This window comes from Pelobates fuscus, chromosome 10, assembly GCF_036172605.1.
Source record: "Pelobates fuscus isolate aPelFus1 chromosome 10, aPelFus1.pri, whole genome shotgun sequence".
In the NCBI taxonomy this organism is placed as follows: Eukaryota; Metazoa; Chordata; class Amphibia; order Anura; family Pelobatidae; genus Pelobates; species Pelobates fuscus.
Genome location: NC_086326.1, coordinates 145,842,337 through 145,857,310, shown reverse-complemented (window position 1 = coordinate 145,857,310; position 14,974 = coordinate 145,842,337). Strand labels below are relative to the sequence as shown.

Here is a 14,974-nt window from a genome sequence, read left to right as displayed (position 1 = left end):
ACAACCATTTATATATAATCAAAAGGGATATAGAAGTGTGTTACAGTCCATACTTAATTAATTAGACAATATAATACTTAAAACCATACATTCAGCAATGGTGATGTGCTGTTTTTCAGAAACAAGAAAAGCAAAGGGTAGTGATTTAAACGGTTATCCAATAAGACCCTAAGAATATAAGAATCAAAGACTAAAAGCAGGGAAGATTATCATTTAAAAACCTGTCAGCCTAAAATTCTTACTTTAAAAAATGACACATCTCAAAATCCGCATTAAGACCATAGGGGATTAAAGTGTTTAATTTAAAAATCCATTCCATTTCGTTTCGGCTCATCTTGGTATTAAAATCCCCTCCTCTCCAATCTCTTTCTAGTTTTTTTATACCTAAAAATTGGGAGTTCTTTGTTTCCCAGTTATGGTGTCTTTTATAGTGTGCAGACACGCTGTGGTTCTCAAAGCCTTTAGTGATGTTTCTACCATGCTCTTCTATGCGGATGTGCAATGCCCTTGTGGTTTTACCAATATAGTATAATCCACAAGGGCATATCATTACATAAATTAAATTGTTGGAATAGCAAGTTAAAAGGTCTTTTATTTGGTATTCTATTCCGTCTTTATTTTTGAAACTTTTTATATGTCTTTTTTTGTTTGTTGTCCTCCTGCATGCTAAACAGCTCCCACACCCATAAAAGCCTTTATCTGTGTTTAGGAATGTTCTGTTATTCTTTTATAAAGCTAGATGTAAGGGTGCTGCGGAGATTGCTAACTCCTCTATGGATAAAGTGCGGTTTTTCTGGGAGAAATTCTTTTGCTGTCGGATCTTGCAAAAGGATGGGCCAGAACTTGGAGACTATCTTCCTAACTTTATGGTTGTCTGTGCTGTAGTTACATATAAAGGGTATTTCTTTTAACTCATTTTCTTTTTTCTCTCTATATTTCAAAAGGCCTTCCCTTTCTATTCCCTTCACTTCTTTTCTAGTGGTTTCCAGTTTGAGTTCCTCATAGCCTTTATCTATAAAGTCCTGTTTAATTCTGTCAGATTGTCTTTCAAAGATAGATAGAAGATATTTTTGTTTGGTATTTACAGATGAAAACGAAGGAAATGGACCTCAGTTAGGAAAAAGTTTAAATGAGTCATTTATTACACGTGAGTTTACAGAGGAAGAGGTTCTATTTCAACTGTCAAAAGTAAAGACAAATAAGTCAATGGGACCTGATGGAATACACCCAAAGATATTAAAAGAGCTTAGTGGTGTACTAGCAAAACCATTAACAGATTTATTTAACCAATCATTGTTAACAGGAGTAGTCCCAGAAGATTGGAAGTTAGCAAATGTTGTGCCCATTCACAAGAAAGGTAATAGGGAGGAGTCAGGCAACTATAGGCCAGTGAGCCTTACTTCAGTAGTGGGGAAAGTGATGGAAATCTTTGTTAAAGGATAGGACATCTAAAAACACATGGATTTCAAGATCAGAGACAACATGAGTTTACTTCAGGGAGATCATGCCAAACTAATCTTATTGATTTTTTTGATTGGGTAACTAAAATTATAGATCAGGGTGGTGCAGTAGACATTGCTTACCTAGATTTCAGTAAGGCTTTTGACACTGTTGCACATAGAAGGCTTATAAATAAACTGCAATCTTTAAGTTTGGATTCCAATATTGTCGAATGGGTGAGGCAGTGGCTGAGTGACAGGCAACAGAGGGTTGTAGTCAATTGAGTATATTCGAAGCTTGGGCTTGTCACCAGTGGGGTACCTCAGGGATCTGTACTTGGACCCATTCTTTTTAATATTTTTATTAGTGATATTGCAGAAGGTCTTGATGGTAAGGTATGTCTTTTTGCTGATGATACTAAGATATGTAACAGGGTGGATGTTCCAGGAGGGATAAGCCAAATGGCAAATGATTTAAGTAAACTAGAAAAATGGTCAGAGTTGTGGCAACTGACATTTAATGTGGGTAAGTGCAAGATAATGCATCTTGGATGTAAAAATCCAAGGGCAGAGTACAGAATATTTGATAGAGTCCTAACCTCAACATCTGAGGAAAGGGATTTAGGGGTGATTATTTCTGATGACTTAAACGTAGGCAGACAATGTAATAGAGCAGCAGGAAATGCTAGCAGAATGCTTGGTTGTATAGGGAGAGGTATTAGCAGTAGAAAGAGGGAAGTGCTCATGCCATTGTACAGAACACTGGTGAGACCTCATTTGGAGTACTGTACACAGTACTGGAGACCATATCTTCAGAAGGATATTGATACCTTAGAGAGAGTTCAGAGAAGGGCTACTAAACTGGTTCATGGATTGCAGGATAAAACTTACCAGGAAAAGTTAAAGGATCTTAACATGTATAGCTTGGAGGAAAGACGAGACAGGGGGGATATGATAGAAACGGGGGGGCGGAGCCTAACCTTCAATGGAGTAAGACGCACAAGCCTTTAGCTCTCTCACCCCGGGCAAGTAATCCGCGTCCATCAGCCACGAATCGGGTGCATCTCTCCCCCAAAACACACTCACAGACTTTCCAACACCTCCCCACCACTTGGACAGATGGGGGGGCCGAAAAAATTGAAGGATTCCACACCTTCAGTGGCGACGATGTTTCGCGCTAAAGAAGACCGGCGGCCATCTTGGGCCCAAAGCCAGGCGGATTCCGGCTCGGAAACCGAGGGGAGTGAGGCCGACCAACACCCCGCTACCCCCCTCACCAAAGAAGACCTCCGGGCAATGCTCAGAGAGACTTCGGCTGACATCAAAGCATACACCGCAGCAGCCCTGGAAAAACAAATTGCAGGCCTCAAAGAAGAAATGGAGGTATTAGCCTCCCGCACAGAACACAACGAAAGCCTGCTGAAAGAAACGCTGTTGAAGACCGCGGCCCTCGATAAGGACACAGGGATGCTCCACGACAAGATACTGTTCCTGGAAGACGGCTTGGAGGACCTTAATAATAGGTTGCACAGGCAAAACATTTGCATCCGGGGACTACCGGAGTCAGTCCTACCAGACTCCATACTCCCCACTATCAGAGCGATCTTCCAGTCCCTCCTGCCTAACGCTACAGAACAAGATCTATATATTGAACGGGCACATAGGGCCCTGCGCCCCCCAACCTACAACTCAAACACGCCAAGGGATATAATTACGAAGCTCCTGCACTTCCCGGTCAAGGAACAGCTTATGCAAGCGACAAGACACCATCCGCCCACGTATCAGGGCCAGCAGATTCAATTTTTCCCAAGACCTCACACCGTCCACGCTGAGGAAACGCAGGGAACTAAAACCTCTCACCGCGGCTTTGATAGAAAATGGCTGGCGCTATATGTGGGGACACCCCTTTAAATTAACGGTGAAGAAGGGGGAACAAACCTATACCCTCCATCAGGTCCCCGACATGAAGGACTTTGCCGCTCACCTGGGGATATCTCTGCAATATCCGCCACCGGATTCGAACCCCAACCCGACGGAGAACATGCACCGCAAAGGAGGAAACCGCTCGCTCCCTACGCGCCCGCAGCCCAAGCGGAGGCCATCACCTTCACCACAAGAAACGGAAAACCCAGACACCTGAAATGCCATGCCGGCGCCACTCCAGCGCTCACACTGGGAACCAGCATACCACCCAAGGTCGCAAACCACGAACATGGACTATATGGTAGTATGTTCCACGTTACACCACAGTTCAATAGTGTTACATAGTTACATAGTTACATAGCTGAAAAGAGACTTGCATCCATCAAGTTCAGCCTTCCTCACATATGTTTTGTGCTGTTGATCCAAAAGAAGGCAAAAAAAAAACCAGTTTGAAGCACTTCCAATTTTGCAACAAGCTAGGAAAAAAAATCCTTCTTGACCCCAGAATGGCAGTCAGATTTATCCTTGGATCAAGCAGTTATTACCCTACATTGTGTTATGTTAATTCTGTTAAACTTGTTTTACACAAATACTTACCTGTAAGGGCTACAGAGCCCAGGCCCCCAATTACCCCAGGCGCACAGAGAGGGTTAAATGCACATAATTAACTGATTGAGGCCAAGAAACCTCGCTGCGCGCACCTAGGGGTCAAATTGTAGCCTCACGCTCCCTCACAATTCACCTCAGCTACAAGACACCTAGTGCATATGAATGTATTGCAGCAAGGACCATACGGTCCGGGTCCCCAACCACTCCAAAAGCAGAATAGCCATTATCAACAGACCGCGGCCGAAAACTTTAGGGGACAGACTGAAGCTCAAAGTCATCCCACAGCTGAGCAAAGCTCGGATATGCCCACCTATAGATAAGGACCATAACGTCCTGACTCCCAGGCCCCCAAAGAGCAGAGAGCACAGGACCCACGGAACGAGGCTACAAGATGCGAGGCACGCACCATAGGGATAGAACCCATCCCAACGTTACTTCACAGCCACACGAAATCAGAGGTTACCCGCGAAAGAGGCACGCTTCGCGGAAGGGACAGCTAAACCCTGGTCTGCAGGCACAACATGCGTAGCGACCCAGCTAGTCATAGATCACAGCCATAGGCTGCACCCCAAGCACAGGGAGGACAGATAGCAGCGCCATATCCTATAGCAAGTAAATGAATGTCAGCTAAATCTAAGATCCCTGTGACGAAGGTTATAAATGTACGTCTTCAGGTCAGAACCGCATATTCCGATACCTCACTTCCCCCAAGCACAGAGAAGACCGATGCCATCGAAATGTTCTATAGCCAGCTAATGTAGGCTAGCTAAATCCGCTAGTCAGGTCACAAATGATATAAATGCATGCCTCCATGTTAGAACCACTTTCTCCAACTCAACACCTACCCTGAACACAGAGAGGACAGATAATGTAGCAATGTTTTATAGCAATTCAAGGTATGCAAACTAAATCTAGGATCCCTGTACCAAAGGTTATAAATGTAAGTCTCCAAGTAAGAACCGCATTTTTCGACCCACTACCTACCCTGATCTTAGAGAGGACAGTCAGCAGAGCAATGTTCTATAGCAACGCCAGATAGGCTAACTAAAACTGTTATCAAAGTTATAAATGTTATAGAAGTATGTCTCCATGTCAGAACTGCATATTCCGACTTAATACCTGCCCTGAACACAGAGAGTACAGACAGCATAGCAATGTTATATAGCAATGCAAGGTATGCTACCCTACGCATAGAGAGCCTGTAAACTACTGACAGCCGCCCCAAACCGCAACTCACGCACACTGGGGACAGACGGCAGCTCCTCACCATAATACAGCTGACCATAGCCAAAGGGCACTGGTCACGGACTTTTGCCCTCCGGTCAGAACTGTACAGCCCGGACCCGCAACCACCCCAAGTGCAGGGAAACCGTTAACTGCAGACATTAGCCATAAGCAGAGAACCTAGAATATAGGGGAAAGATGAAAACCCCATGACTCACCGCAGCTGAATTTATTTCAGAAACACCAGCCCCAACAAAACACCACAAAGCAAAGGACAGCACAACCTGACTCCGGCCATAGACCGTGAACCGCGCATAGAGAGAGGAGGGAAAGCAAACCCTTCCACCGGCTACTAAGGCGGCAATGGACACAGGATGACACTGCCGGGTATGGGGGTAGAGACTCGAAACCCCAAGCACGCACAGAGAGGTTTAGCCCCAGAACAGCCCGCAGCAGGCCCTAGGCCGACCGGACCACATACGCGGCATAACTGCCATCAAGTGCCCCGGGAACAATACCCCACCAAACCCCAGCACATCTGCTCTATGCAGTATTTAGTACTCAACCCCGGCCCGCCAGGAACAGCGACGAAACCAACCCATAATAAACCGGAGACCACAGACACATTAGCCTTCAGCACAACAACACACAAACACCAGACAGCCACAAGGCACACATATGCGACAACAGCGAGGGGAACCTGGAAAACAGCCCCCTACACAGGAATGCACAGGGAAAACGTCAGCCCTACCCACTCACCAACAAACCGCAGTGAAAGGGAGAAAGGGAACCCCCAAACATAGCACCAACCAAAGACAGGCACCCAACACAAACACCTAAGAACAGAAGGGAAGGACCCCCCCCCCGCTAAGGAGACATGAGCCACGACCCAAGGCAGCCCACATACCCTAACACATCCCAGACACGACACACAACGCCTGCTACACGCCAAGGCCATAACAACCTGACGGACATAGATCATACCCCAAAACATCAGATTTGAGTCACGCAAGACATTTCAGATAAAAACTCCAAAGGCGCAACCAAATGAGAAGTAAGTAGACCCACCCAACCCTTCAGGAAAAACAGATGATCACACATCCTTCCCCATCCACACAGCAGTACAAACATACACCCGTGCAGCGGCACCAACACACGACCTGGCAGACACACCCTAACGCCACACCCCGCAGAGACGCACACAGCCGAAAACCCCGGGGTGGAGAGCGACGGGTACGTTGACAGATCACTCTCCACCCCACACACACGCGAACCACCACAATCGTGAACCCCCGACCTACATTCAGAGAACAAAACCGCCAAAGAACACACAAACCCCCCCCGCCCACACAACACCTGGCAACAGACAAATAAGACCAGGATCTCACCTACCTAACCCCCCCTCCCCCTTTCAGCCCCCCTGTCTCAATCTCCCCCCGCGCCCCAACTCCCCCCACCCCCTTAGGTACACAGCACATACCCCCTCCGCTCCACCAATGCCACGAAAAACACACGAACAGAGCGACACCGCGACACCGCACTAACCAGCATGCCGGCCACTCTGACCAGCCTATCGATAAACTGCAAGGACCTGAACAACCCAGCAAAAAGGCACCAGCTGATGCGTTGGGCAAACAGATCGAAGGCGGACATACTCCTCCTTCAGGAAACACACTTCACCCAAGCAAAACAATTCCCTCTCCTGAGCCGACACTACCGAATAAACCACTTCGCTAGCTCCCCCCATGAAAAGCAGAATGGAGTAGCCATCATCATCCAAAAATCGTGCCCCCTCTCCATCCATCGAACGATAGCCGACCCACAAGGTAGATACCTCACGGTAACCGGTAAAAGAGGCACGCAACCCTACGCAATCACAACAATCTATGCGCCGAACACCCCCTCCGGGGCATTCTGGCAACAATACAGGCACACCTAGCCCTCTTCCCCTCACACCACTCAATTCTAGGCGGGGACTTCAACGCCGCACCATCACCAGCGGTAGACAGACGCCGCACACAATCGCGCACACAAACACGCCGCCACCAATCAACAGCCAAAGCGGACAAGATGCTCGCAGCCTTCTCAAGAACCCACATGATTGACGCGTGGAGATCACAACACCCCACAACTTTAGACTATACCTTCTTCTTGCACCCACACAAATCACACTCCCGCATATAGATCTATTTCTTATATCCCCGGCCCTGGCGCCCATGGTCAATAACACCAACATAGGTCCCATCACGTGGTCCGACCACGCGGACGTAACATTGACACTAAACCTGCCTTGTACAACAAGGCCCTGGTGTCAGGATCAGGACAGGGATCCAACACGCAGAGTACAAACAGGTACAGGATACGTATACCGGACCTTAGAATGGCCGGACTAACGTACGGAGAATATAGAGAATGGTCAGAGACAAGCCGAGGTCGAGGGAACGAGAGGACAGGTAAGCAAGGAACAAGCCGGGTCAAGGATAACAGAGGTAAACAGAGTAAGTCAAACAAGCCGGGTCGGAACCAAAGGGATAACTGAGAATACCAGAGCACTGTGTGACTAGGCAGGCTAGAACCACGACAGGGCAATGAGCAAATGAGAGAAGCACTGTTAAATACCCTGGCTCAGAAGGGTAGACACGCCTCCGACGAGTCCTGATTAGTCTCCACACAATTGAGTGACAGGTCGTTCCGGGTTGGCGTCATGACGTCGACTTCCGGACGTCATGCTACAAAAGGAAGTGACTCCCTCGCGGCCGGCGTTTATGTGACCGGGTGGACCGCGAGGAACAGGGGAAACAGACCGTCCGGATGGATAGACGTCTAAGTCTCTACCTCTCCCAGAGGTAGAGACTTCAGGTACCCTGACAGTACCCCCCCCTCTCAGAAACGCCCACCGGGCGGAATGAACCGGGACGAGATGGGAAGCGGAAGTGAAACGCCCTGCGGAGACGAGGAGCATGAACATCCTCTTGAGGCACCCAACTCCTCTCCTCAGGACCATATCCCTTCCAATCGACCAGATATTGTACTCTCCCCCGGGAGATTCGAGAATCGATGATAGCATTAACCTCATACTCCTCCTGACCCTCCACCTGAACAGGGCGAGGGGAGGAGACCGTGGAGGAAAATCTGTTACAGACTAGTGGTTTCAGCAATGAAACATGAAAAGAGTTAGGAATGCGTAAGGCAGATGGAAGAGCTAGACGATACGCAACTGGGTTAATTCGAGTCAGCACCCTGTAAGGTCCAATATAACGAGGAGCGAACTTCATGGAAGGCACTTTTAAACGAATGTTTCTTGTACTCAACCATACTCTATCGCCAGGAACAAACACCGGAGCCGCCCTTCTACGTTTATCAGCGTGTTTCTTAACCAGCATAGAATTGTGCAGAAGAATTTGTCGAGTCTGATCCCACAACTTCCTCAAATTGGCAACATGAACATCAACCGACGGTAACCCTTGGGAAGGAGAAGCCGAGGGAAGAATAGATGGATGAAAGCCATAATTCATGAAGAAGGGGCTTGAATGAGTAGAATCACAAATGAGATTGTTGTGTGCAAACTCCGCCCAAGGAATCAAACCAACCCAATCGTCCTGGTGTTCAGAAACAAAACAACGTAAATATTGTTCAATCTTTTGGTTGGTGCGTTCAGCAACTCCGTTAGACTGAGGATGATAGGCAGAAGAGAAATTCAATTTGATACCCAGTTGAGAGCAGAAGGACCTCCAAAAACGGGAAACAAATTGGGAACCTCTGTCAGACACAATTTGGGAGGGTATCCCATGTAAACGAAAAATCTCCCTTGCGAATATCTCTGCCAATTCGGGGGAAGACGGGAGTTTAGGCAGAGGAACGAAGTGAGCCATCTTGGTGAATCTGTCAACCACGGTGAGGATAACAGTCTGTTTTTTAGAGATAGGTAAATCGACAATGAAGTCCATAGCTAAACAGGACCATGGCTTCTCTGGAACCTCTAAGGGATGCAGAAATCCACATGGGAGCGTATGAGGTTGCTTAGTCTTAGTACAAACCTCACACGTACCGATGAAATCCTTAACATCCTTACGTAAAGCAGGCCACCAGAAATCTTTGGAGATTAAAGCATACGTCTTGCGAATGCCAGGATGCCCAGCTACCTTGCTGTTGTGGAAACACCGTAACACTTCCAGTTGGAGAGCAGGAGGAACGAAGTGTCTATCCCCAGGAGTCTGTTTAGGAGCTAGATGTTGTAACTTCATGATCTCAGCAAGCAACGGAGAATGAATCCTGAGATTCGTGTTAGCGATGATATTACATTTAGGAACTATCGAGGAAAGAACTGGCTCAGCTATAGTGGACGGTTCATATTGGCGAGATAAAGCATCGGCTTTAGAGTTCTTAGAACCAGGTCTATAAGTAAGCACATAATTGAAGTGAGTCAGGAATAAGGACCAACGAGCTTGCCTGGCGGATAGGCGCTTAGCCTCCCCAATATAGGACAAGTTCTTGTGGTCCGTTAGAATCGTAACAGGATGTAAGGTCCCTTCTAATAAATGTCTCCACTCCTTTAGAGCCATAATGACCGCTAACAGTTCCCTGTCACCGATGTCATATCTGCTTTCAGGGCCAGATAGTTTCTTAGAGAAAAAACCACAAGGGTGTAACGGTTTGTCCACCCCAAACCTTTGTGACAGAACAGCACCTACTCCCGTCTCAGAGGCATCGACCTCGAGTAGGAACGGCAGAGTCGTATCAGGATGGACTAAAATTGGGGCAGAAGCAAAAAGTTCCTTGAGAGTCTTGAAAGCAACAAGGGCCTTAGTAGACCAGGTCTTAGTATCAGCCCCTTGTTTGGTCATATTGGTAATAGGCGCAATAATAGAAGAGTAACCCTTAATAAAGCGCCTATAATAATTAGAGAAACCAATAAACCTCTGAATCGCCTTGAGTCCCTTAGGCAATGGCCAATCTAAAATAGATTGGAGTTTGTCAGGATCCATCTTAAAGCCGTCCCCAGAAATCACGTAACCAAGAAAGTCTATCTGAGACTGGTCAAAACTGCATTTCTCCAATTTACAGTATAAGCCATGTTGCAGAAGTTTGTGCAATACCTTTCTGACTTGTCTGTGGTGGGTCTCAATGTCCCTAGAGTGTATAAGTATGTCATCCAGGTATACAATAACACAATCATGTTGAAACTCCCTAAGAACTTCATTAATCAAATCCTGAAATACTGCCGGAGCATTACAAAGACCAAATGGCATAACCGTGTATTCATAGTGACTGTTACAAATCGTTATTTGTAACTGGCCCTTTAAATGGAAAATTGCCCTGCTTCCCTGGATTGTGGAGAAGCCTATTTGCCAGCCTCCTGCCTCATGACTATGGCCCCTGGAAGATTGTGCCCCTGAAAATGTATTAACTTTTATTGGTGTGTATGGCCCTTTAAGAACCGTCTGGGGACATATTGTGACTTTGCTGAACAATGCCCCTTTAAGACTATGTCCCCAGACCTTTAAAATAACTTGTTCCTGGCTTTCCCCCACTTGGTTCAGTAAATAGGGCTTACTGAACCAAGTACCACACAGGCGGACCACCCAGAAGTTAAAGTGTGCAGGCAATTTACCTCCCAAGCTGTGAGGTTACTGCAGGTTAATTGCCGAGCGCTGGGTGGCCGCCATTCGGCAGCCGAACACGTGGCGGCGGCCATTTTGGTCATTCGAATGCGGTCAGCGGTGTATGCTAAAGATTCTGTGGAACTAAAATCGGCTACACATTCTGCCGAACACCGCTGACCCTTACCTTCTCCCATACGGAACTTGCAGCTCCAGAGACTAAGTCCCGTTCGAAATGGGACTTAGTCGTTTTTTCGCATGAAATTGACCGACCGCACAGCCCAAATCTATGGAACTGTTTTGGGCAGGAAATTGTGCTTGCGGTCGGTCATAAAGGACTTCCAGCTAACTTTTGATCCACTGGAGGGATTTGGCTGATTTTTGGAAGGGTTTATGTTTGAAGTGTGCTGAGTCTGAATATGCAACTTTTATTGAAATTGATGTATGGTTTTAAAGTTACAGTGTGTGTGTAAAAACTGTATTTTTATTGTATGTAATAATTGGTTTAACTGTTTATCTGAGGGGAGGGAATGTGTGGGCAGGGCCGGCCTTAGGCATTTAGACGCCCTGTGCGAAAAATCTTCACAGCGCCCCCCCCCCCCTCCCGTCATCCATGTATGCTGTTATGCTTGTGATGTCTGTGTATGTAATAGTACGTGTGATGACTGTGTGTGATATGTATGCTATGTGTGATATTTGTAATGGGTATATTAACAGTGTGTGATATGCGTGTATTGGTTGTATGTGACACACACACACACACACACAGAGTCAGACGGCCATACACACACAGGAAGACATCCACACACACACAAGCAGACAGTCATACACACACACACACAGGCAGACAGTCATACACACACACACAGACACACAAAGGCAGACAGTCATACACACAGACACACACAAGCAGACAGTCAGTCATACACACAGACACACACAGACAGTAATACACACACAGAGGCAGACAGTAATACACACAGACACACACACAGTCATACACACAGAGGCAGACAGTCAGTCATACACACAGACACACAGAGGCAGACAGTCATACACACAGAGGCAGACAGTCATACACACAGAGGCAGACAGTCATACACACAGAGGCAGTCATACACAGTCACACACACACAGAGGCAGACAGTAATACACACAGACAAACACACAGAGGCAGACAGTAATACACACAGACACACAGTGGCAGACAGTCATATACACACACACACACGCAGACAGTCATACACACACACACACACGCAGACAGTCATACACACACACACACACACAGACAGTCATACACACACACACACAGACAAACACACAGGCAGATAGTCACACACACAGAGGCAGACAGTAATACACACAGACAAACACACAGAGGCAGACAGTAATACACACAGACACACAGTGGCAAACAGTAATACACACAGACACACAGTGGCAGACAGTCATATACACAGACACACACACACACGCAGACAGTCATACACACACGCAGACAGTCATACACACACGCAGACAGTCATACACATACACACACAGACACACACAGGCAGATAGTCATACACACAGAGGCAGACAGTCATACACACAGACACACACACAGAGGCAGACAGTCATACACACAGACACACAGAGGCAGACAGTCATACACACACACACACACAGACAGTAACACACACACACACACAGAGGCAGACAGTCATACACACACACACAGACACAGACAGTAACACACACACACACAGAGGCAGACAGTCATACACACAGGCAGAGAGTCACACTCACCTGGCAATCACACAGTTACCTGTGGAGTTAATTGTGGAGGCAGTGCAGCTCCTGGTGACTGTTTGGTGGGGAAGCAGGGACTCCTTCCTGCTTCCCCTGTAGCAGTTTTCCGGCGCTTTTAGCTCCGCCCCCGCCGCACGGTAAGCTCCGCCCCCGCTGCAAATGTAAAAAAAAAAAAAAAAAAAATTTTTTTTTTTTAAAACGGCGGTGCGGCCGCACGGCGCCCCCTGCTACATGGCGCCCTGTGCGGCCGCACAGCTCGCACACCCCTAAGGCCGGCCCTGTGTGTGGGCTGCACCAGATGTGTGATTGGTGATTTTATGCCTCCCCCTGGGAGTGTCCTATTTGCATGTAACCTCAATAAAAGCCAGGCTGGGTGTTCCAGACCTCAGACCTCTTCTGACCCTCTAACTTGCAGCCTCGACTCATGTTTGTAGGGGACAGCTATAATCACTACAGGGATTGCTATGCTCTTCATACTCCCTTAGCTGTTGAGCTCTTGTAAGAGCTCTCGTTCCTGATCCTGCTTCGCTCTACAGAAGGGAGAGGTTCACCTATTGGAACCTGGAGCCTGGTCGTAGGTCCAGGGCGCAGAGCAGACGGCGAGATACCAGCCCAGCAGCGGTGGTTCGTGGAGTTCGCAGTGCTTATGGTGGCTACGGTGCTGATGGTCCTTGGGTAAGCGCTAGGAGCATCCTTTTCTACGGTCCAACTTCCAGCCAGCCTGGAGGCAACCGTAACAGTGACCATAACGGGTATTGAACGCTGTCATCCACTCGTGTCCATGCTGGATTCTCACCAAGTTATACGCCCCTCTGAGATCTAACTTGGTGAAAATTTTAGAGCCCTTTAAACGATCAAACAGCTCGGTAATCAAAGGAATCGGATAGGCATTTCTGATGGTTATCTTATTCAAACCTCGGTAATCAATACAAGGTCTCAGAGTACCATCTTTCTTTTTAACAAAAAAAAACCAGCCCCGGCGGGAGAAGAGGATCTCCTAATGAATCCTTTTTATAGATTCTCACGAATATATTCCTCTAGAACTGAGTTCTCTTGAGTGGATAGAGGATATACATTGCCCCTCGGAGGCATAGTACCAGGTAGAAGCTTAATTTTACAATCAAATGACCTGTGTGGAGGTAAGGTATCAGCATTCTTCTTGTCAAATACTGCTTTTAAGTCCTGGTAGAGAAACGGTATCTGTCTCTCTGTAGACTGAGTGGAAGTACCTGGTGTGTTTATTACAGCCAATGGAGAAACCCTGCGTAAACACCTCTCCTGGCAGCCCTGACCCCATGAGAGTATCTCCCCTAACTCCCAATCGATAATAGGGTTATGTCTTTTTAACCAAGGGTACCCCAGGACTATGGGGACAGAAGGGGACGAAATGAGCATAAGTGATAACTTTTCCTCGTGTAAGATACCAACAGTTAAGTTAACGGGTATGGTCTCACGGAAGATAACAGGCTCAAGTAAAGGTCTACCATCTATGGCCTCAACGGCCAAGGGTGTATCCTTTAACTGGGATGGGATAGTGTGTTTAGTAGCAAAGGCTTGGTCGATAAAATTCTCAGCAGCTCCGGAATCTATCAAAGCCATAGTCTTTAGTACTCCCTTCTCCCAAGTTAAAGAAACTGGTAGCAGAAGCCTGTGATCTTTATAATTATGAGTAGAGGACAAAATAGAAACACCCAAGGCCTGTCCTCTAGAGAAACTTAGGTGCGAGCGTTTCCCGAGCGATTAGGACAATTCAGGCGTAAGTGACCTCTGACTCCACAATACATGCATAATCCCTCTCTTCTCCTGTACTGTCTCTCTTCTTCTGAGAGGCGAGTATTGCCTATCTGCATAGGTTCAGGAAACAGTGAGGTAGTGGAATCAGGGCTTTGAAATGCGGGAGCTAATTTAAAGGAAGGTCTAAGGTTCCTCTCTCGAGTGTTTTGTCTCTCTCTTAAACGCTCATCAATACGAGAAATGAACGAAATTAAATCCTCCAAATTTTTAGGGAGTTCTCTAGTAGTAACCTCATCAAGGATTATGTCTGATAGCCCGTTCAAAAATACATCTATATAAGCCTGCTCATTCCACTTGACTTCTGACGCCAGAGACCTGAACTCTAGTGCATAATCCACAAGTGTTCGGTTCTCCTGTCTCAGGCGCAACAGTAATCTGGCTGCATTGACCTTTCTACCAGGGGGGTCAAAAGTTCTTCTAAAGGCAGCTACAAAGGCATTATAATTATATACTAACGGGTTATCGTTCTCCCATAGTGGGTTGGCCCATCTCAGAGCTTTCTCAATGAGTAAGCTGATAATAAATCCAACCTTTGCCCTATCTGTAGGATAGGAACGAGGTTGCAACTCAAAGTGGATACTAATCTGGTTT

At 46.9% G+C, this 14,974-nt stretch overlaps 1 pseudogene; it reads right to left on the bottom strand.

Annotated features, from left to right (window-relative positions):
• LOC134574849 (oocyte zinc finger protein XlCOF7.1-like) overlaps positions 1 to 14,974 on the bottom strand; it is an 80,640-nt pseudogene that overhangs the window by 42,293 nt on the left and 23,373 nt on the right.